The sequence below is a fragment of the Phaseolus vulgaris genome, chromosome 7 (genome assembly GCF_051622355.1).
Source record: "Phaseolus vulgaris cultivar YP4 chromosome 7, ASM5162235v1, whole genome shotgun sequence".
NCBI lineage: Eukaryota > Viridiplantae > Streptophyta > Magnoliopsida > Fabales > Fabaceae > Phaseolus > Phaseolus vulgaris.
Genome location: NC_143504.1, coordinates 22,232,681 through 22,255,216, shown reverse-complemented (window position 1 = coordinate 22,255,216; position 22,536 = coordinate 22,232,681). Strand labels below are relative to the sequence as shown.

The following is a 22,536-nucleotide window of genomic DNA, read 5'->3' as shown; positions in this document are numbered from 1 at the left end:
CCCAGTGCATAGCTAACCTAGGAGTGCGATATCTACTGAAACTGGCGAGTTAGGGCCTTCATACACCTTCCCTGTGGTCTCGCCGGCCGCCTTCATAATCTGCTTCTGCTTCGTCTTTCGGCGATGTGCTTATTCTGGCGATCTCCGATTGCCTGGTCGCCTGAGTCTACATCTGGCGACTTCATCTTCAACCTGGCGATCGCCTATTCTGGTAAGCTGGAAATCGGAACACGCCAACTTAACAATCGGCGACCACACGCGCTTCCCGACTTCCTTCCCATCTGCCAACCTGGCGCCTTGTCAACACGCCTACACTGTAGCAGGTTGCCACGTCATCGCACCCGACCACCAGGGCGGTACAATATGTAAAATAATCTATGCAAGCCTCTTTTCAGGATTCTTCTTTTTTTTTTCTATGCTTGCAAGTGTTCCTTTACAAAAGGTAAGGCTTTGAGGTTGTTCAACAAGACACATATTTTCAAAGGTATTTTTAAATCTTTCGTCTTGTTGAATGACCTTGTGGGAAGGAACACTCTTTTCCCACGCCTTTTGTTTCTCAAGGGTCTTCTCATGCTTTTCTTTTTCTTTTTCTTTTTCTTTTTCTTTAGCTTCCCTTTCGACTTCCTCTCTTTTCTTTTGTATTTTTCTTTCCTTTCTTTATGGGAAGCAAACAATTTTTCTACCCTCATTTCCCAATCTAGGCAAGCTTCTATACTTTCTTTTCTATGGAAATGGGGTTGGTCCACCCTAACCTCTCTTGGGTTTTCTTGTTCTTTTCTATCTCTTCTATGTCTTCTAGGGGGTGCTTGATAATAATCAATTATTCTAAGGTTTCCCTCCCCAAAAGAATCATGATCTTTAGAGATAGATGCATGAGAAGGTAATTTTTTTAAAATGTGAGACTTCTCATCCTTTGCTTTAGTCAATTCATTAGTTTTAGCCTCATTCTCCAATTGTTTAGATGAAATTGATTGCATATCCTTGGAAAGTTGTTTCAAAAGAGATTTCAAGGATTTCACCTCACTTTTAAGAGATTTAGAGGAGTGAGAAGACATGACTAAAGCTTTGTGTTTAGAAATGTTTTACTTTTAAGAAAGAGGAGGGAAGCTGATGAGAATCAAAAAGATGGCTTCAATAGAAGAAATGGACAAGGGCCAAAGCATTTAAAGTTCTTCTTATTAGTCTTTGCAAAAGATGAGGCCCAAGCCCAAAGCCCAAGCCCAAGAAGACCCAAGCCCAAGAAGCCCAAGTCCAAACCATGAGGGGCAAGGCCAAGCATTAAATAAAAGAGCATCATTTGAATGACTCTTGTAGGAGGTGTGGATATTAAATAAATAGGTGTGAATGTATTAGAGAGAGTCACATTGCCCATGTGACTTGGTAGGGGGGTGTAGGTGTAGTTTTTAGGAGGTGTCATAGTAGAAAAAGGTCGCACCTCTCATGTGACTTGTTTTTTGTGGGAATTTTAAATGAGTTTCATTTGAATTTTCCCACCTATTTTTCAGCACCTCCTAGGCTATAAATAAGGTTCTTGCCTTTGTAAAATTCAGAATTGAAAATTAGAAGTAGAGAAACTATACTCAAGTTTAGAGAGAAATTGTGAGTCTTGTTGTCTTCTTCTTCCTTTGCCTTATCTTGTGTGCCAATGGTGAGCTTCAAGTGGCGGCAACCTTTCACTTATCTTGGAACAAGACTCCAAGTGGCGTGAATGCAGTTCCAAATTCTCAAATCCAGCAAGCTTCATTCAATAAGTGTTCATTCTTTCATCTCTTGCAATTTCAATCGGTAGTTTCTTATGTTTTAGTGTTCTTCATCCTTTTCACCGTTTGAATTTGTGTTTCTTAGCTTATTCTTCAATTTCTGTTCGGTTCTTGGTGTTTCTGTTTTCAATTACGTTTTGTATCTTGTTCTAAGGTTGTGTACAAGGAAATAGCACTCATAATGAGTTTGGATCATCATTTTGGAAGGCTTAGTCTCCATTGATGACTCCTTAAGCTTCTTTGCAACCATTCTGTTTTTCAGCTTGTGGTTTTTTGTGATTCTGATTTTGTTTTTCCTTTATTCAAGCACTCTTTGATCCTTTAATTGTTGTTATCCTTTTCCTATAATGTTGTTTTTAAGAGTTCTAAAGTGTCTATGTTCCATGCAACTGATATCAGAAGCTAATGAAGGTAGTTTTCCAGGTAAGAAAGGTGAGTCACAATGGACTACTTAAATACCAAGTCTTTGCCTTAGCCAAAAACTATCCCTCAAGACCTTCACACAAATCTTTCTTTAGGTAAATCACTTGAAACACAATGAGGATGTAGAAATCAAATTTTGAATGCAAGAAAACAATGCAAACTATTTAACAAACAAAACAAATAATCAAAGCTTTAAACAAGACTAAACAAAAGCAATTAACAAAACAATTAACAATTGCTAAGCTAGAAAGTTCTAAACTAGTCAGCCCTAGGTGAGGCTTCTTGGACACTTGGAGCCCTTGAAGACACACTCATCGTCTAATTGCGTAATTAAACAAGTAATTAACAAGAGTTAAGTAGAAAGAAATTAGATGAACTCCCTTTTGTTGATTTTTCTATTTGCACTTCTTTTTGTTGTCTCTTCTTGGTTGGGCCTTCCAATGTATGTGGTGTATTTAGAAGGTGTTTGTTTCTGCCCTTTGCCTTTGTTCCTCTTGGAATTAGGTGATTAATTCTTTAATCCAGCACCTATTAAGCAAACTAGACTCCCCTCAAGTCAAATCCCACTCAATCAAGTACCAATTGATAATTAATCCACCACCAAGCTTAGAGGTCAAAGAATTAAAGCAAGAAACAAATTAATTTGAAAAGCAGTACCACACAAAAGGAATTAAATGTGACAACTAGAAAGAGTTCCAATGAAAATAGACAAGCAAATAAAAAGGTACTAAAAGAAAGGATGGCACACAAAATGGAACCTATAGAATAGTACTAGATTTGATTTCAAAATCAAAAACAGCACCACTGAAATAATTGTTGTGGTCCAGAGAGCGTGATTTTCACTGATTTATGCTGAGCTGGCCTTTTAATATTTGCTTCTGAAAATTTATATGCAAACAAATCAAGATCTTAAAAAAATTCTGGCGTTGGTTTCACTCCAAACACATGCACCATTTGTTTTTAATAAATTTTCTAAAATCAGTGCTCAGTTACGCCAGTTGTAGCGTCAGGATTGCACACTGTTTTTATAATATTTATCATTTTTTTTCTATTTGTTTTTTTGAACTGATTCTTTTTTTGTCCTTTCTCTAACACCTCAATCTTGCAAAATCCAGAGGCCAGAGTTATGCAAAACAGGGGATTCTGTAAATCTGGAAAAAAACAGCAAGATATACCAAAAGAAAAACACAATGGAATTGGTGAAAAGGAATTTGTGTAGATCTAAACACAAATATGAACTCAAGCTAAAAATAAAAAACACCATAGGATAAAAAACACAGCAGATTCAGATCAAGCATTTATACCAAAAACAAGAAACAAATTAGCCAAACAAAGTACTACTATGATTTGATGACATTTTGGAAGAACATGACTCAAATGAACCAATTAAAATTGCAATACGGACTCAAATACCTAAAAATAAAACAGCAACAAAAACTATATGGAATCCTACCAAAAATTGCCCAAAGATTGCTCAAGAACAATTGAACAAGATGCACCGATTGGAATTTCATAACAGCACACCAATTCAAATAAAAAAATTAAAAAACAGCAAGACAAATATGGAAGATGAAGAACAACACGGATTTAAGAAGAACTCAAAAAGAAAATGACAAAGAGATACTCATCTTTGAAGAACCATAGCTCATGATACCAAATGATGGATTTCCTATGAGCTCTTCTTGGATGTTGGTTGAAGATGGTGCGGAAGCTTAATGGAAGAGATGAACAAGGTCCTCCTAAGAGGTGTGGTGACCTTGAAGGTGCATGAAGAGTGTGGAAATGGGGAGGTTCGGCCAGCCCCTTTGTAGGTGGTGAAAGGAAGATTAAAACCTAGAAGGTAGGCAAGGAGCAAAGTATGGCACAAAATGGGCAGCATGACATTACTCAATTTAATATTGAAAATACAAGGTGTAGGCTCCTCCTTTTATAGGCTAAGGAGGACCATAATTCAACCCTAATGCTAATCAAAATGAAATGCAAATTTACATCACATGGAGTACATGGCCATGTGGAGAATCCTTCTAGAAAGTGACCAAATCTTTAGCATATCTAGGTCAAGTCTCATGGAATCAAGTTTATGCTATTTGCACCACAACTAATACTAAGCTATCCTTAATGGGCCTTCATGCAGCATATACAAGTTGCTTCTTCTCCCATCCATAGCTTGGCCCAAGTCTCACATCCGTAGCTTGGTCATGGACCTAGTAATAGGTCCTAAACGGTCTACCCTTCCTTCTAGACGCTCTCCCTTTAGACGCTCTCCACCTTGTGCTAGACGCTCTTCACTTTGGCCTAGACGCTCCTTCCTTTGGCCTAGACGCTCTTGGTTTGGCTTTGAATGCTCACGTCTTGGCTCTTGTCTTTTTATATGAGGTTGTGCTTGGCCCTCTTCCATCAACGTGGCTCCCACAAATACCTTCGTGGAGTTCAGCCATTATCCTGCTGCACTCGTCGCCACTTACGCACGTCAAGATAGGGTGCGTAAACCCATGTTTGAATAATATCCCATCCATTAAGGTGTACCTTGCGGCGTTCCTCTTAACTTTCTTGCCTTCTTCTGGTTCCGCTGGGAGGATCCCATCCGCAAGGTATCGCCTGTAACGGGTCATCCAGGTGTCGCCTTCCTCCAAGGCGCATACCTGTACACCCTTCTCTTCTTCCGGCGAGGTTGCGTAGGTACTGATACAGGGTGCCCTCGCCGTATCTTGACTCAACGAGCGATGGCTCCTTGGCTTTCCTCTTGTTGTACTAACGTGAAGGACATCCACCCTGTTGTCCACAACAAACTTTCACGGCGTTTTGAGGGTCTCTTGGATTACAGTCCTTTGCCTTCCCCCCTTGCCTGAGCTGGCCAGCTTGGCAAGCGGTCAGCTCTGGCATTTTGCTCCCTAGAGACATGCACCAACTCAAATGCGGCGAAGGCTCCCTTCAACACCTTGACATACCTCAAGTATGCGGCCATCTGTGGATCCTTTGCCTGGTACTCCCCTGTTACTTGCCCTGTGACCAATTGTAAGTCACTCTTTGCCAAGAGGCTTTGAGCTCCCATTTCTTTAGCCAAAAGCATCCCAACAATCAACGCCTCATACTCCGCTTGGTTATTGCTTGCTTTGAAGGCGAAGCGTAAAGCTTGCTCGATCAACACTCCATTAGGCCCCTCCAAGATTATCCCAGCGCCACTCCCCTATTGGTTGGAGGACCCATCCATTGAGAGCATCCACTTTGACCCCAACTCTACCTCTTGAGGGTCTCCTCCTGGTGAGAGCTCCGCCACGAAATTAGCATAGACTTGCCCCTTGATGGATCCCCTGGGTTCATACTGGATATCAAACTCCAACAGCTCCACCGCCCAGCGAACCATCCTCCCTGCTACATCTGGCTTCTGAAGTACTTTCTGGATGGGGAGGTTCGTCATCACTACCACTGTGAAACTGTGGAAATAGTGGCGGAGCCTTCTGGCTGAGAACACCACTGCTAGTGTCGCCTTCTCCAGTGATTGGTTCCTCAATTCTGGACCTTGCAAGGCCTTGCTCACGAAGTAAATGGGCTTTTGCGCTTGGTCTTGCTCCTGGACCAACACAGAGCTAATGGCCCACTCTGTTATCGCAAAGTATAATCGGAGGGGGACGCCTACTTGTGGCTTGCAAAGCACAGGTGGCGTCGCCAAGTACTCCTTCAACTTGAGGAACGCTGCTTCACACTCATCTGTCCATGCAAAACGGCTATTCCTATTGAGGCATTGGAAGTAGGGGTGGCCCTTCTCCCCTCCAGCAGACACAAATTTTGACAAAGCTGCCATCCTCCCAGTCAATTGCTGAACTTCTTTAACTGATGTTTGGCTTCTCATGGCGATGATAGCTGCACACTTATCGGGGTTCGCCTCTATCCCCCTCTCGGTGAGCATCAACCCCAAGAACTTCCCTGCCTCCACGCCAAAAATGCACTTTTCTGGGTTTAATTTGAGGCGATACTTTGATATGGTAGCAAACACCTCTTCCAGATCCGCTGTGTGCCGCCCTCTTTCGTGTGAAGTTACCACCATGTCATCTACATAGGCCTACACGTTCCTTCCCAACATGGGTGCAAGGACCTTGTCCATTAGCCTATGGTAGGTGGCGCCTGCATTCTTTAGCCCAAATGGCATCACCTTATAACAATAACTGCATGTCTCCGTCATGAATGTTGTTTTACTCTCGTCCCTTGGATGCATCTTGATCTGATTGTAACCTGAGAATGCGTCCAAGAAACTCAGCATCTTACAGCCCGAAGCGCTATCCACCAATGCGTCAATGTTGGGCACGCCTTGTTTAAATCTGTGAAGTCAACGCACATCCTCCACTTCCCATTCGCCTTCTTCACTAGAAATACGTTGGCCAACCACTCAGGGTATTGTATCTCCCTGATGTGCCCGGCACTTAGCAGCTTCTACGTCTCTTCCTTCACGACGAGGCATCGTTCTTCGTTGAACTTCCTCCTTCTCTGTTGCACAGGGCGAACCTTGGCGTCCATGGTAAGATGGTGGTACAAAAAGTCTGGGTCGATGCCTGGCATGTCCACCGCAGTCCACGCGAATGCATCTAGGTGGCGCGATATCACTGCAGCTACTTCTTCTTGTTCTTCCTGGCTTAAGAAGCGTCCTAATTTGAACACTTTACCCCCTATCGGCCTTTTGACTACGTTGTCTACTGGTTGAGGTTGCTCATTCTGCACGTTCTCTGCACGAGACTCATTCATTTGGTCCTCTTCTATAGGCGTCGCCCTATCGGATGCATCGGGCATCACCTCTTTTGACACTTCTTCCATGGGCGAGGCCTCTGAGTATACTTCTTCCATCGGCGAGGAATCACTGCCATTTTCTTCTGTGCACACATCCTTTATAGGCGTCGCCCCTATGGGCATAACCTCAACAGGAGTGGACTCCACGGGCATCGCCTCCTCTGACTCTTCTTCCATGGGCGGGGCGTCACCGTATCTTCCTTCTGTGTGTGCATCTTCTATAGGCGTCGCCCCCGCAGGTATGGTCTCGACAGGCGTGGGCTCCGTGAGCGTCGCCTCTTCCAATGGTTCTAACTCCATTCGCGAATCTGAAACGAGTGGTCGTTCAATCACCATGACCACGCCTCTCTTTGTCTTCAGGCTATTTTCATAGCACTTTCGGGCCTCTTCCTGATCTGTCTTCATTACGATTACTTTGCCACTAAGATCTGGTAGCTTCATCTTCATGTGGCGCGTGGAGGACACTGCCCTTAATCTGTCAGGGCAGGTCTGCCTAACAAAATGTTATAGGCTGAGTTGGCGTTAACCACCAAGTACCGGATGCCCTCGGTGCGCGACGCCGCTCCATCACTGACCTCACATATATCTTACGTTGAGAGGCAGTGGGTCCTCCTCTGGAAAAACCGCCAGAAATGGTGTGCACTTCCCCGTGAGTTGGCATTTCATGCGCTTGACCTTCCTCTGGTGTCGCCTTGGTTGTGGTTGTAGTGGACCCCACGAGATAATCTTTTAGGAAACCAGTCTTCACAAGCTCATCCAACTGATAGCCCAGCGCTAGGCAGTTGTTAATATGGTGCCCGAACGCCTCGTGAAACTCGCACCACGACTCCTTGTGAGGCCCTAGCACCTTGTCAGTCTTCACCGGTGGTCTCAGCCTATCAACTATATTAGGCACAACAACGAGGTCTTTAAGCTCCACCACGAAGTTGGGCCTCAGGGGCCTATTTCCTTCTCTCTTTCCCTCTACTCGTCCCCTGGGCTGGGTCCTCCTTGCCTCGTAGGGGCGCTTTCTGTCTTGGTCCTTCCTCCCTGTTACGGCCTCGTGGACCCTGGCGGGTTGTGCGCGTATATGTTACGGCCTCGTGGACCCTGCGGGTTGTGAAACGCAGTGAGGTGCGCCTTAGGGTCCTCCATCCTTGTGAAGGTTACTTTGGGACCCGTGAATGTGTTGGAGATCGCTGTCTCTAGGATCGCCTGTGAGAATGGCGTTGAGAATTCTCTTGGTGGGGTGGCAGTCTCAGACTCGTCTACGTCACGCCATCCGCGGCGTAATTCCTCGTTGGTGCGGTGGAGCTCATCGTTTCTCACCTGAGATGCTGTGTGATCCGCCTGCATGCGCTCTTGCTCCGCTTTTGATGCCGCCATTGCTTCTTGCAATCCCTGCATCATACCCATGAGTTGCTGCATGGTCATGTCTTCAGTCCTAGCGCGTGCGGGTCTCATTTTCGTGGTTTCTAGAAGCCTTCCTGAGAATCGTGCGACTTGAGAACTGGAATTGGGTTCGAAACTGCAACTGGAACTGAAAAATTGTATGATGGGACTGATGTTTTATATCGGCCCCACGGTGGGCGCCAAATGTTCCCGCCGGTTGACCAGGGTCGTCTTCATGCGTGGCTTGTGCTCGCGAGCTAGGGTGATGTGATTCCAATAGCCATATAGAGAAAGGTTCTTGACCTTCTTAGGAATCACCTTGAGTTGGACATTATAGAGGCACTTTTCTTATAGTTGGATCATTATTCTAAGACAAGAACTCACCAAAAACTAGTACCAAATCCCAAATTCATTTGGATGAACAAATTTTAGTCAAATTGAACCGAACAAAAGAGTAAGAAAAGGAAAGGAACAAGATGAATGGACTGAAATATAAAACTGTCGAACCAAAACTCATAAAAAACAGCAAGAACACCAAACCAAAACTCAAGAACACAAGCTAACAAAAACAATAGAAAGAGAAGAAAGGAAGGAGAAGAGAGTGCTCATGAAGATGGAAGAATGTTGGATGATCTCGCCACTAGAAGTGTGGAATGCTCCTAGATGAGAGTGATGCCGCCACTTGAGGACTCCAATGATCCATCAAGATAAGACTAGAGAAGAAGGCTCAAAGCTCTCCAAAGTTCACTCAAAATTTGAGTAGAGTTTTCTTAGATTAATTCCAATCTGAATTTTACAAAGGAAGCACCTCTATTTATAGCCTAAGGTGCTAAAAAATAGGTGGGAAATTTCAAATAAACTCATTTGAAATTCCCACCAAAAACAAGTCACATGGGAGGTGTGACCTTTTTCTACTATGACACCTCCCAAACACTACACCTACACCACTCTCCTAAGTCACATGGGTAATGTGACTTTATTTTACATTTTCACACTCCTTTATTTAATAACCACACCTCTTAAAACTATACAAGAGTATTTCAAAGCTTGGCCTTGCCCCTCATGGGATGGACTTGGGCTCTTTGGGCTTTGGCCTTCTTGGGCTTGGGCTTGGGCTTTGGGCTTGGGCCTCATCTTTATTTTATGTCTTCTTTTAATTTTGAGAAGACTAGAAGGAAGAACTTCAAATGTGAGGGTGGATGTCCTCTTCCTCCATTAATAAAAGCCTCCTTTATTTGATTCTCATCATACTCCTCGTGTTGGAGAGAATTCGTCCACGAATTCTGAATCCCTGCATATAACAAAGTCAGTTTAGTTTTACAATTAAAAGTGGAAGAAAAATGTAAACATGACTTAGCATTTGTAAATAATGGGATTTCTGAAAAGGAGGTTCTATTAATCGACCAAGTTGGAAAAATTTGTTTGGGAATGATGTGATGTTTTGGAAAAAGACCTCTTAAATGGTGACAACCATTAGGAGGTATGAACAAATTATCCCTAACAGTTTTTAACCAAGATGGTGGTGAAATAGGAACCTTGGGTAAGGAAAAAGATAAGGAAGGAAAACACCTTGGAGGTGAAAGGATTAGATCCATGTCAACTTGGCCTTCTTTGTCTTTTTCTTTTTTACTTGTGGTAGGTGGGTGAGGTAGGTCTTGTTTTACCTTTTTTTATCATTAAGATTTGCTTTTGTGGACAATGAAGAGTTATGTGCCCAAAACCTAAACGTTTAAAACATTTGATATTTGAAGGTTGGGTAGGTGACTTAGGATTAGAAGGATTTGTAGTAGAAACTTTCTTTGGAAACATGGTTTGTTTGGAAAAATTGGAAGGACAATTTTGAGTAGACATTTTGTTGGCATCCTTCCTAGAAGAGTTGTAGAAATTATAATCATGAGTATTTCTTAAAGTTGTTTTCAAAAGATAGGATTCTACCTTGATGGCTTGGCGAAACACTTTCTTTAAAGAAGAGTACTCATTTAATTCTACAATTTCTCTAATATCTCTTCTCAAACCACGTACAAACCATTTTAGCTTTGACTCTTCATTAGCATGCATATTCATTTTAGTCAAAGTTGTTTCAAAATCTTTAATGTATTCTTCTACCATCATATGTCCTTGAGGAAGCCTTTGGAACTTCAACAAGTGTTCCTTCCTAGAAGGAGGAACAAACCTCGCGCGCATACACTCTTTCAAAGCATTCCAAGAAACCACGGGAGGTTTCTTGCGATATATAATGTCCATTACAATTTTATGCCACCATTCTTTGGCATAGCCCAAAAAGGATGAAGAAACTATCCTAAGTTTATCGTCATCTTGGACCCTATACACATGAAAATAATTGTAAACCTTAGTCTCCCAATCTAAATACACATTAGGATCACTATCACCATTAAAACTAGGGACTTTTTTACAAGCAATGTTGAACACTTGGTGATATCTTTGGTCACGGTTATAGCTCTCTTCATGAGAATGATGGTGATGCCTCCTTCTTCTATGTTCTTCTTCACCAAGGACTGAAGCTTTGGAAGGAGAATGCTGTTTGTAAGATGCACCACTTGAATAGCCAGCCATTTGTAATTAAAAAACAGCAAACACACAAAAATAGCAAACAAGTTAAAAATTAGCAAAAAACAGTGATCTTTGGCAATAAAACTGCCGAAGTGAAATGAGGCTGAAAAAAGAGATCACTTTCAAAGAAATAATGTTCTTGCACCAATCTTGAGGCCTTGGAATCCTCAAATGAAATATGTCAAAGCAAGCACACCAATCTCAAGAGCAACCACCACAAAACCAATAAAACAATAAAGACAAACAAGAAAAGGTATAAGCAAGGAAAGGTAATTGCAAAAGGAAAACTATATGTAAGACAAACTCAAAGAGTAAGAATGAAAGACAATCAAGAAAATAAAGAACTCAATGAGAAAAGTAGGCACACAAAAGAATACTTAAGGAAAAGCACTAGAGTAGATGAAGAAAACAAAAATTTAGCTACTGGAAATTTTTTTTTTAATGCAAACTGTGCTTGATATTCACTGATTTAACTGGAATGATGTAGAGCGAACTGGATTATGAAATTTAAACCACAGTAACTTCAAGATGTTAACTCAATAATGGCACTGGAATCAATTAAAAAAAGTAAGCCAATTAATTGAGATAAATTTTTTAAAATCGCTGCCAGATTACCGTATTCTTTTCGGCAGAATTGTACACTTTTTTTATTTTATTTATCATTTTTTGTGTACTTTGAATTTTTGAATGATTCTTCTTTCTATTCTTTTCTAACACTTTGAATATCACAAATCCAGAAATTCAGAATTTTCCAGTGAGTAAATCAATTGCAATAAGGAAAAACAGTAAGCACTTTTTCAGAAACAGAGGAATCCTAATAGGAATAAAAAACAGGATGATGAACTAGCAAAGACATGATAGAAAATGATGTATTGGAACTTGTATAGGTCTAGAATACAAGTATGAACTCAATTCTAAAAAGAAAATGCACAAAGGATCAATATCAATTCAGAAAATTATAGACACTAAAGCAAGAAACAATCAAAACAAGAAAAGTACTACTAGAAGTAATGACAATTATGGAATAACATGACTAAGACAAAACTTGACATGATTACAAAATTAAAAGACACATCACAAATTTTAACAAGTGAAAGGAAGCTTAAGGTAAACTCTAGGAAGGATAATGCCATTCCAAAAGAGCAACCATACTCATAAGAAGAATGAGTGCCATAAACCTTTTCACAAACACTTGGTATAAAAGAAAAACAGCAAGAAAACTCAATTAATTCCTAAAACAGAAACTTAAATTGCAAGAAAAATAAAGAGCTCTTGAAATTAAAGTGCACACAACTCAACAATTAAACAAGAAGAACCTAAGACTCATGATACCACATGATGTGATTCCAATAGCCATATAGAGAAAGGTTCTTGACCTTCTTAGGAATCACCTTGAGTTGGACATTATAGAGGCACTTTTCTTAGAGTTGGATCATTGTTCTCAGACAAGAATTCACCAAAAACTAGTACCAAATCCCAAACTCATTTGGATGAACCAATTTTAGTCAAATTGAACCGAACAAAAGAGTAAGAAAAGCAAAGGAACAAGATGAATGGACTGAAATATAAAACTGCCGAACCAAAACTCATAAAAAACAGCAAGAACACCAAACCAAAACTCAAGAACACAAGCTAACAAAAACAATAGAAAGAGAAGAAAGGAAGGAGAAGAGAGTGCTCATGAAGATGGAAGAATGTTGGATGATCTCGCCACTAGAAGTGTGGAATGCTCCTAGATGAGAGTGATGCCGCCACTTGAGGACTCCAATGATCCATCAAGATAAGACTAGAGAAGAAGGCTCAAAGCTCTCCAAAGGTCACTCAAAATTTGAGTAGAGTTTTCTTAGATTAATTCCAATCTGAATTTTACAAAGGAAGCACCTCTATTTATAGCCTAAGGTGCTGAAAAATAGGTGGGAAATTTCAAATAAACTCATTTGAAATTCTCACGAAAAACAAGTCACATGGGAGGTGTGACCTTTTTCTACTATGACACCTCCCAAAAACTACACCTACACCACTCTCCTAAGTCACATGGATAATGTGACTTTATTTTACATTTTCACACTCCTTTATTTAATAACCACACCTCCTAAAACTATACAAGAGTATTTCAAAGCTTGGCCTTGCCCCTCATGGGATGGACTTGGGCTCTTTGGGCTTTGGCCTTCTTGGGCTTGGGCTTGGGCTTTGGGCTTTGGGCTTGGGCCTCATCTTTATTTTATGTCTTCTTTTAATTTGAGAAGACTAGAAGGAAGAACTTCAAATGTGAGGGTGGATGTCCTCTTCCTCCATTAATAAAAGCCTCCTTTATTTGATTCTCATCATAGGGCACCTTCGTTCTTCTCCGTCTGTGAGTACCTGAAAAGAAGTGAAAAAAGGGGCGCCTCGCGGCCGTTTGCACTCCGACGATCAAGTCAGCTAGCGAGAAACATCAAAAGTGACACACCTCCGTGTCGGAACACCGTGACTGGATGCTCTGAAGGTGGTCGAATATACTGAGTAACTAATACTGTCTTGCCCTAATTGTCTGTGCGTACAATGGGTGCGCAGCGAAACAACTAGGGTTTTTTGGCTCTGTGTAAACTGTGAGAATTAGGTTAAAACTCGAATCCCGTTTCAAACGTCCCAAGGCCCTTTTTAAACACCTCCCGCATTTAGAGTGCGTTAAAGCGCATTGAAAGCGTATAAAAACATGCCTTGAAACGTTTGAAACTTAACTGAATTAACGCGTACCTTAGCGAACTTTTAGGAAAACCTTGATGTTTTCAGTGCTTATTGCCACGTGTTCTTCTGACTTAATCGCTGCTCTACGCAGAGGGCCTCACAGCGCCGTAACCCAACTTAGGGTTATTCCATTGTGTGAGTCCTTTTTCCTCGAAGTGCCTCTGGCGCAGGGGGTGTCATTCGCCCTGGTAGTGTATCTTCTTTACTCTCGCACCATGCACCTAGCTTGCCCCTGGGTTTGGCCCTCTCATGGGTCATATCTACCCCAGGGGTCTCCCTGAGGTGGCGTGGGTACTCCCCACTAGTACTAGAACTGTGGCCTTGAAGCCACCTTTCTCTTCTCTTTGTTATTGTTTTGAGTTGTCGAGGCCCGAGGCCTCCTGTGTCGTCTCCCCCCCCCCCCCCCCCCCCGCCTCCCCTCCATGGTCCTTCCCTACCCATGAGCATCAGGGGGGTAACACCGTCGATGTCTTATCTTGGCGACGCCCCAAACGGTCAACTCGTTGACTTTCTTCCTTGGGTCCCTTGAGGGCCCCCACTATTCGTTGACTTTTGACTCTGACTTTGACTTTGGTCCACGTTCGGGGATGGGACGGTACATCAATAATAATTTAACATAAAGTAAATTGAAAATTAGGTAAAGATACTTACATCATAAAAAATTGAATTATATTTATATTGAGCTCCTGATTCCCATATACAAATTCTAATAAATTTGTGTTGTACATCATCAGTGGCAGTTCAGTGTTTATTTGAAAAAACGTTTCATCCCACGGAACTTCAAAAGGTTGATTACCAATATGACTAGCAATTAGACCTAAGGAACTTATAAGATCGTCAACTGGAACCTCACGCTTCTTCTCCGGACTTGGTTTCCGAAAAGGTTTCTACAAGATAAAGAACATTTGTATTAAATTAAATGTAATATATAAATATAAATAAAAAATTAATATAATGAAATGAAATTATTACATGAGGTTCGGGCATAAATCAAATGTCTGAAATGCATCGGCCATAGTGGTTACCTCATCTGAAGGTAGTGGAACACGAGCATCACGTAATCGTACTTTTTCAACTGTTACCTTCGCCACATCAGGGGAGAGAGGAACATTATGTAAGGTGGTGACCTCTTCATAGACTTTTCCAAGGGCCACCACCCGACGAAGCTTGCCGCCCGCTACCAGTAGCTCAAATTCCCCGTCTGCCCAATGATATGATCCCCTGATGTTGTAGGAGTCACATAACTCCCCTTTGTGCTCTTGGGAGTGGGACTAACAAGGAGTTAAATCGGCTCAGCACAAACTTGTTGCGATAGAAACTCTTGTCGCATTCGATCATTCTTCTTTCTCATCTCTAGCCACATCAGATCAGTCTCCTTTCTCATCTCCTCCATTAATTCTTCATGTATCTTAGTCTTCATTTGAGTTTCGCTCTCTTTGGAGGAGGAGGATGATTGTCGTTCTGAAACTCCAAAATATAGTTTAATCCCAACCCCTTGTCCAGTTGCACGAACACGACCACAGTGCTCAGGTCGTCCAATTGCTTCAACCAGGATATCATGACGACCTTCAACAACAAATTCACCGTCAGATTCCAAGGAATCCTGCAAGAGACAAAAATCATATAATTAATGCTTTAAAATAAATGAAAATAACTTACAATTTTTTCGATGATAACCCCGGATTGCTCAGAACTTGGTGCACCCGACTTTTTAATTCGGGCCTTACATGGCGAAAAGGTGGTGATGGAGGAGAAGTGACCCCTGTTTCCACATTCTCAGACGATGTCCCCTGTTTAGATTGCTCCTTTTCCACCATCAGTGCTTGCTCAAGTTTTTGATACTCCGAATGAGAAAGTACGTGTGGGGTAACATTTTTCAAAGCTATCTCTTGAGCTTTCTTCCGACGATCTTGTCATAATTGAAATAAACAAAGTGAAGTAAATAAGATAAACTTATTAAAGTTATATAAATAAAAAAAGTTAAATTACTTCACTTACCATCCAAGCCTAATTTTGACGACTTTCTTTAAAAACACGCCATGTCTCTTCATCAATATGTTTGTACTTTAAACATGGATTTTCGTCTTTAAGGTCGCCAAAAACGTATCTTGAAGTCAATCTTGACTTAAAGGTACGAAATTTAAGTCCGATATTGGATATAATCTTTGATTAAAGCGGTTCCACATCATGAATTTCAAAGTTTGCCTGGAAAATAACATCACCAAATTAAAATTAATCAATGAATATTAAAAAGCATTATATCAAAATGTAAAGCTTACCAGAACATCCTCCAAATCATGTTCCGATCAACCTCTGACACCTCACCCCATGAATTAATCAAAATGGAGAGCCTTTCATGAGAACAACTCCAAGATAGCTCATAAACTCATCTGCTTTAGGACCAAAAGCCACTCCAGTGTTGATGTCAATGTCAACACGTGTCTTCTCACCAACAGCACGTCTCAATGCGAGATGCTTCAATCTAGTAGGTCCTCTGTTGCCTCGTCTTGATCGAGGTCTGAGTGGGGTCTGATTGTCATCCATGTCTCTATTAAAAAAATTAGGTAACAAACATTAGTCAATTTGCATCGAATTAAAATAATATAAAAATAATACATAAAATTTTAAATGCTTATTTACGGGTTGCATGTGGGTTGAATGTTCATATGTAAATTCCTTCATTGTGGTCTTTATGGGTTGCATGTACATCATCAAGTACATCGTCATATTTATTAATTATCATTGGTGTGAATGAAAAGGGGTCACCATTTTCAAAATCATCTATGGCCTCCCCTTCTTTTTTTCCCATGTAAAACGACATACCAATGTTCTGACGTAGGATCTTTCACGTAGAAAACTTGAGATGCTTGTTGAACCATTATAAATGGCTCATCTCGATACCCTATCTTTCGAAAGTCCACTAGTGTGAATCCTGATTCATCAATTTTAACCCCACTTTTATAGTCAACCCATTTACACTTGAAAACTGGAACAGAAAACTTAGTGTAGTCAACCTCCCATATCTCTTCTATAAACCCATAGTATGCCATTGATCCAAGTACTGGACATGTATCTTTCAAAGTCGAAAACTGCATTAACTCGACTTCAAGAGTAACACCAGAATTTTGAACTGTACTCTTTTCATCCATGGACTTCGTGTAAAATATACAATTATTCACTTTGTACGTTGTACATGAGATGACATCAAACTTCAATCCAGTAGCCAACCAGGTCAAGGTCTCTGATGCTGTTGAATCCTTGAACACCTCATCTTTAAACCAAGGCATGAAAGTTCTATTATGTTCCATCAAGACCTATTTCTCTACTTGTCTTGGGTTATTTGCCGTCATAATGGCTTTATGAGCTTCTATGTAAGGTATAACTTCATCTGTGTTATTCAATATGTACAAATGTGCTTGCAAGACTTCTGATCGAGATTTGCTTACAATATTCACACCACGTAAACATTTACTTGTAGAACGCCTGCGGTGCCATGAATTAGCTGGAAGATCTATTGGATTTTCTTTTGTCATGTACTCTGAACAAAATTCAATACTTTCTTCAGCTATGTACCTGTCAATCATTGAAGCCTCTGGACGATAATGATTTTTCACATAACCTTTCAAAATTTTCATATACCGCTCAACAGGATACATGCATCTTAAGTACACTGGTCCACACAATCTAACCTCTCTTACCAAATGCACCACTAAATGAACCATGATGTCAAAAAAAGATGGAGGAAAAAACATCTCCAACAAGATAACAACAATTTCATTTTGAAGTTCATCTAGTTTTGATGGATCAATGACTTTACAACAGATGGAAGAGAAGAATGAGCACAAACGGGTTATGGTATGTCTAACATTTTTTGGTAAGATCCCATGGATAGCTACCAGCAACAACTGTTGCATCAAGATGTGGCAATCATGAGACTTCAACCCAATTAACTTCAAATCTTGCATTGACACTAGGCTCTTCACATTTGATGAATGTCCTTGTGGCACTTTCACACCCTTTAGACATTGACAAAAACTAATTTTTTCATCTTCTGACATTGTGTAACAGGCTGGGGGCAAATATGTACGCTTACCCATTTCTATGGGTGTCAACTCGCCGCATATGTTCATCTCAATCAAATCTAAATGAGCATTTAGACCATCCTTCGTCTTCCCGTTAATGTTAAGAAGTGTACCAATTAAGCTATCACACACATTCTTCTCAACATGCATTACATTTATACAATGTCTGACTTCTAACCTCGACCAGTACGAAAGATCAAAGAAGATTTATTTCTTCTTCCAAATGTTTGTCACAGATGACTTTTTTTTGTACTTACCGAAGGTGTGGTCTATGTTATTTACCTTTTCGTAAACCTCAACACCGGTTAATGGAGTTGGTGGACCACTAGCCTCTTGGTGTCCATTAAAGGCTTTTTTCAACCTCCGGTAAGGATGATGACTTCTAAGAAACCTCCGATGCTGAAGATATACTATTTTCCTTCCATGTTTCAATTGTTGAGAAGCAGTGTCTTCTTCGCATATTGGACATGCTTTATGACCCTCAACACTATAACCTGATAAGTTACCATATGTTGAAAAGTCATTGATGGTGTAAAATAACATGGCATGAAGCTTGAAAGTTTCATTAGCAAATCCGTCAAATACTTCAACACCTTGGTCCCACATTAACTTCAAATCTTCAATTAGAGGACTTAGATAAACATCAATATCATTCCATGGCTGTTTCGGACCGGATAACATCATAGACAACTATTTTTGCTTCATGCACAATCCCGGAGGTAAGTTGTAAATAACTAGTAAAACAAACCATGAACTATGATTTGTACTCATATTACCAAACAGATTCATTCCGTCTGTAGCTAAACCAAGTCGAATATTTCTTGATTCTTTACCAAACTCTGGAAACTCATCATCAAATTTCTTCCACTGAATAGAATCAGTTGGATGTCGGTACATGCCATCACATTTCCTCTCATCTACATGCCATCTAAGATTCATAACATCGTTTGGGTTTGCAAACAAACGCTTCATCCTTGGAATGATGGGAAGATACCACATAACCTTCATCGGGGTCCATGCTTTTCTATATCTTCAATAGTATCATCATCTTTTTGTTTCAACTTATAACGTGATAACCCACACCTCGGACAACTTTTCAACAATTCAAAATCTTTCCGGTATAATATACAATCATTAGGACATACATGTATCTTTTTATACTCCATACCCATTGGACGAAGAATCTTTTTGGCCTCATAATTACGATTAGGTAGAGTATTTCTCTCTGGAAACATATCCTTCAACAACTGAACCAATTTCGTGAAGCTTTTATCAGTTCATCCATTTATTGCCTTCAAATTCATCAATCATAACACCGCCGACAACCGTGTGAAGTTAGTTGATCCATGATACAATGGAGTCTCTGCATCGCTTGACATACTTCCATATCCATGCGTTTTTGCAAAAGACTCAGCTCCTACATCACGAATCATGTCTTCCAATCGATCATCATCTACATCATCGTGTACTGCTTCATCCATGGTGGACAATTAATTACGGAAACACGTGGTAAATTTAATAATTCACCATGTCATATCCAAGTTGTATAAGATCGAAGAAACCCATCACATAGCAGGCGCTCCCTCATTATATTAGCATCCAGTATCCTTCCATTCAAACAATTAACGCACAGACACCTGATCTTTGCTCCATCATGACCACTATTAATCGCGTTACGTTGTGCAAATTGTATAAATTCTTCTACTTCTCTTTCGTACTCCTCACTTATACGAACATAATTCATCCAATTTCGATCCATTATATATTCTGGAATGGTTAGGATTTTTATATCAGTGTTCTATCTCACGCATTTGCCGAGGGTCGATGATGAGAATCAAAAAGATGTTATCAATAGAAGAAATGGACAAGGGCCAAAGCATTTAAAGTTCTTCTTATTAGTCTTTGCAAAAGATAAGGCCCAAGCCCAAAGCCCAAGCCCAATAAGGCCCAAGCCCAAGAAGCCCAAGTTCAAACCATGAGGGGCAAGGCCAAGCATTAAATAAAAGAGCATCATTTGAATGACTCTTGTAGGAGGTGTGGATATTAAATAAATAGGTGTGAATGTATTAGAGAGAGTCACATTGTCCATGTGACTTAGTAGGGGGTGTAGGTGTAGTTTTAGGAGGTATCATAGTAGAAGAAGGTCACACCTCCCATGTGACTTGTTTTTGGTGGGAATTTCAAATGAGTTTCATTTGAATTTTCCCACCTATTTTTCAGCACCTCTTAGGCTATAAATAAGGTGCTTGGCTTTGTAAAATTCAGATTTTGGAAATGAGAAGTAGAGAGACTATACTCAAATTTAGAGAGAAATTGTGAGTCTTGATTGTCTTCTTCTTCCTTTGCCTTATCTAGTGTGCCAATGGTGAGCTTCAAGTGGCGGCATTCCTTCACTTATCTTGGAACAAGGCTCCAAGTGGCGTGATTGCTTCTCCAAGTCTCAAATCCAGCAAGCTTCACTCCATAAGTCTTCTTTCTTTCATTCCTTTCAATTCCATTCGGTAGTTTCTTAGTTCTTAATGTTTCCTTTCATTAAGAATACGGTAATTGGGCAGCAATTTTGAAACATTTATTTCTCTCAATTGGCTTACTGTTTTTACGTCATTCCAGTGCCATTATTGAGTTAAGACATTGAAGTTTCTGTGGTTAATTTTTCACATTCCAGTTCGCTTTCAATCATTCCAGTTAAATCTGTAAACATAGCACAGTTTGCATTTAAATTTTTTTTTCCAGTAGCTGTTTTCTGTTTTCTTCAATCTACTCTAGCACTTTTCTTTAGGACTCTTTTGGTGTGCCTTCTTTATTCATTGAGTTCTTTATTTTCTTGCTGTCTTTCATTCATATTCTTTTCCAGTTTGTCATACATTGCTTTCTGTTTTTGGTTTAGTTTTTCTTGTTTATACCTTTTCTTGCTTGTCTTTTTATTCTTCTAAAAGTTTTGTGGAGACTTGTTCTTAAGTAAGTTGGTTTGCTGTGACATTGTTTCATTTGAAGCTCCTCCATTCCACAAGAAAGGCTTGGTTGAGGACAGAATACTTTCTTGGAGTGGCTTGAGTACTTTCTTGGGCATTTTTTTTTTCCAGCAACCTATATCTCACTTTATTTGTCTAACAAGTTTCTTTCACTGTTTTGTTTCTGTTTTTTGTATTTTTTTGATCATGGCTCATTTTTCTAGTGGAGAATCCTCCAAACCTTGCTCACCTCAAAAGGCAGCCCTTTTTGAAGACTTAAAGAATGCCAAGCAATCAAATGCTCACTATCTTGATGTGATAAGACAAATGGAGGCAAGGCTCCAAAGTTTGGAGTTAAGCCGTGAAGAAATCCATCAAAATCGGGAGAGAAGACCTCATCCTCCTCTTCGGCATTCTTCAAGGCATTCCCATTCTTCTCATGGTTATTATGAAGACAATGCACGGCCAAGGCAGCATCACCATGAAGAGAGGCGCCAACATGTGGCTGGCCCTTGTTCTCCTCATGTAAAACTTCCTAGTTTTAGTGGTGAAAGTGATCCCAATGTATACTTAGGATGGCAGGCTAAGGTTGAGCAAATTTTTGTTGTAAATGGGGTTAGAGATGAGCATAGTGTTAGATTAGCTTCTTTAGAATTTTTAGACTATGCCATGCAATGGTGGCATCAATATCTCATGGACATTGACCTACACAAGAGGCCGCCCGTGGTCTCTTGGAACGATTTGAAAGCATGTTTACGCACTAGATTCGTACCCCCACACTTTAGGAAAGACCTAATGTTGAAACTCCAACGGTTTCATCAAGGCACGCTAAGTGTGGATGATTACTTTAAACAACTAGACACACTTTTAATTCGAATTAATATGGATGAGAGTGATGAAGCTAAGATAGTTAGGTTTGTGAGTGGCCTTCGAAGGGACATTCAAGACATGGTAGAGTTACAAGAATATTCTTCTTTGGAAATGTGGTGCACCTTGCTAGTAAAATTGAAAATCAACTTGCAAGGAAAAATGCTTTCAAAAATTCTTCTAAGGATAACTACTACCACTCTTCTTGGAAAAATAAAAATAATTCTTTTTCAAATATCCCTTCTAAGGACTCTACTTTCAAACCTAGAGATTCTAAGCCTTCCACTTCCAATTCTAGGCCTAAATCACCACCTAAATCGTCTAGTAAGAAGTGTTTTAAATGCTTAAGCTATGGACATATTGCTTCTAATTGCCCTTCTAAACGAGCTATGTATATGCATGATGGGGTAGATGGTAGTGAGCATGAGTCTGAATCTTCTAGACATTCCTAACCTTCTAGATCCCCAAGTGAGAGTGAGAGTGAAAGCCCACATGAGGGTGACCTATTAGTAATAAGACGCATGCTTGGACAAGTTTTGAAACCTTTTGATGAAACTCAAAGAGAAAATATTTTTCATTCAAGGTGTCTTGTTAATGATAGGGTATGCTCTTTAATTGGGGATGGGGGGAGTTGTGCTAATGTAGCAAGCACAAGAGTGGTAGACAAACTTGGATTCCCTACCATCTCTCATGCCAAGCCCTACAAGTTACAATGGTTGAGTGAGGTGGGTGAGTTAGTGGTGAACAAGCAAGTCCTCATTACATTCTCCATTGGTAAATATAAAGATGAGGTCTTGTGTGATGTTGTTCCAATGGAAGCTACGCATATACTTTTAGGTAGGCCATGGCAATTTGATAGAAAAGTTTTTCATGATGGCTTTACCAACAAAATTTCTTTTAACTTCCATGGGCACAAAGTCATTCTTAAGTCTCTCTCTCCAAAGGAAGTTCATGAGGACCAAGTTAAAATGAGAGAAAAGAGAGAGAAAGAAAATGATATAAAAA

The 22,536-nt window shown here is 40.3% G+C and overlaps 1 pseudogene; it reads right to left on the bottom strand.

Moving 5' to 3' along the window:
• Positions 1–7,994: 7,994 nt before the first annotated feature.
• The window catches only part of LOC137829205 (uncharacterized), a 36,173-nt pseudogene continuing 21,631 nt past the window's right edge, over positions 7,995–22,536 (bottom strand).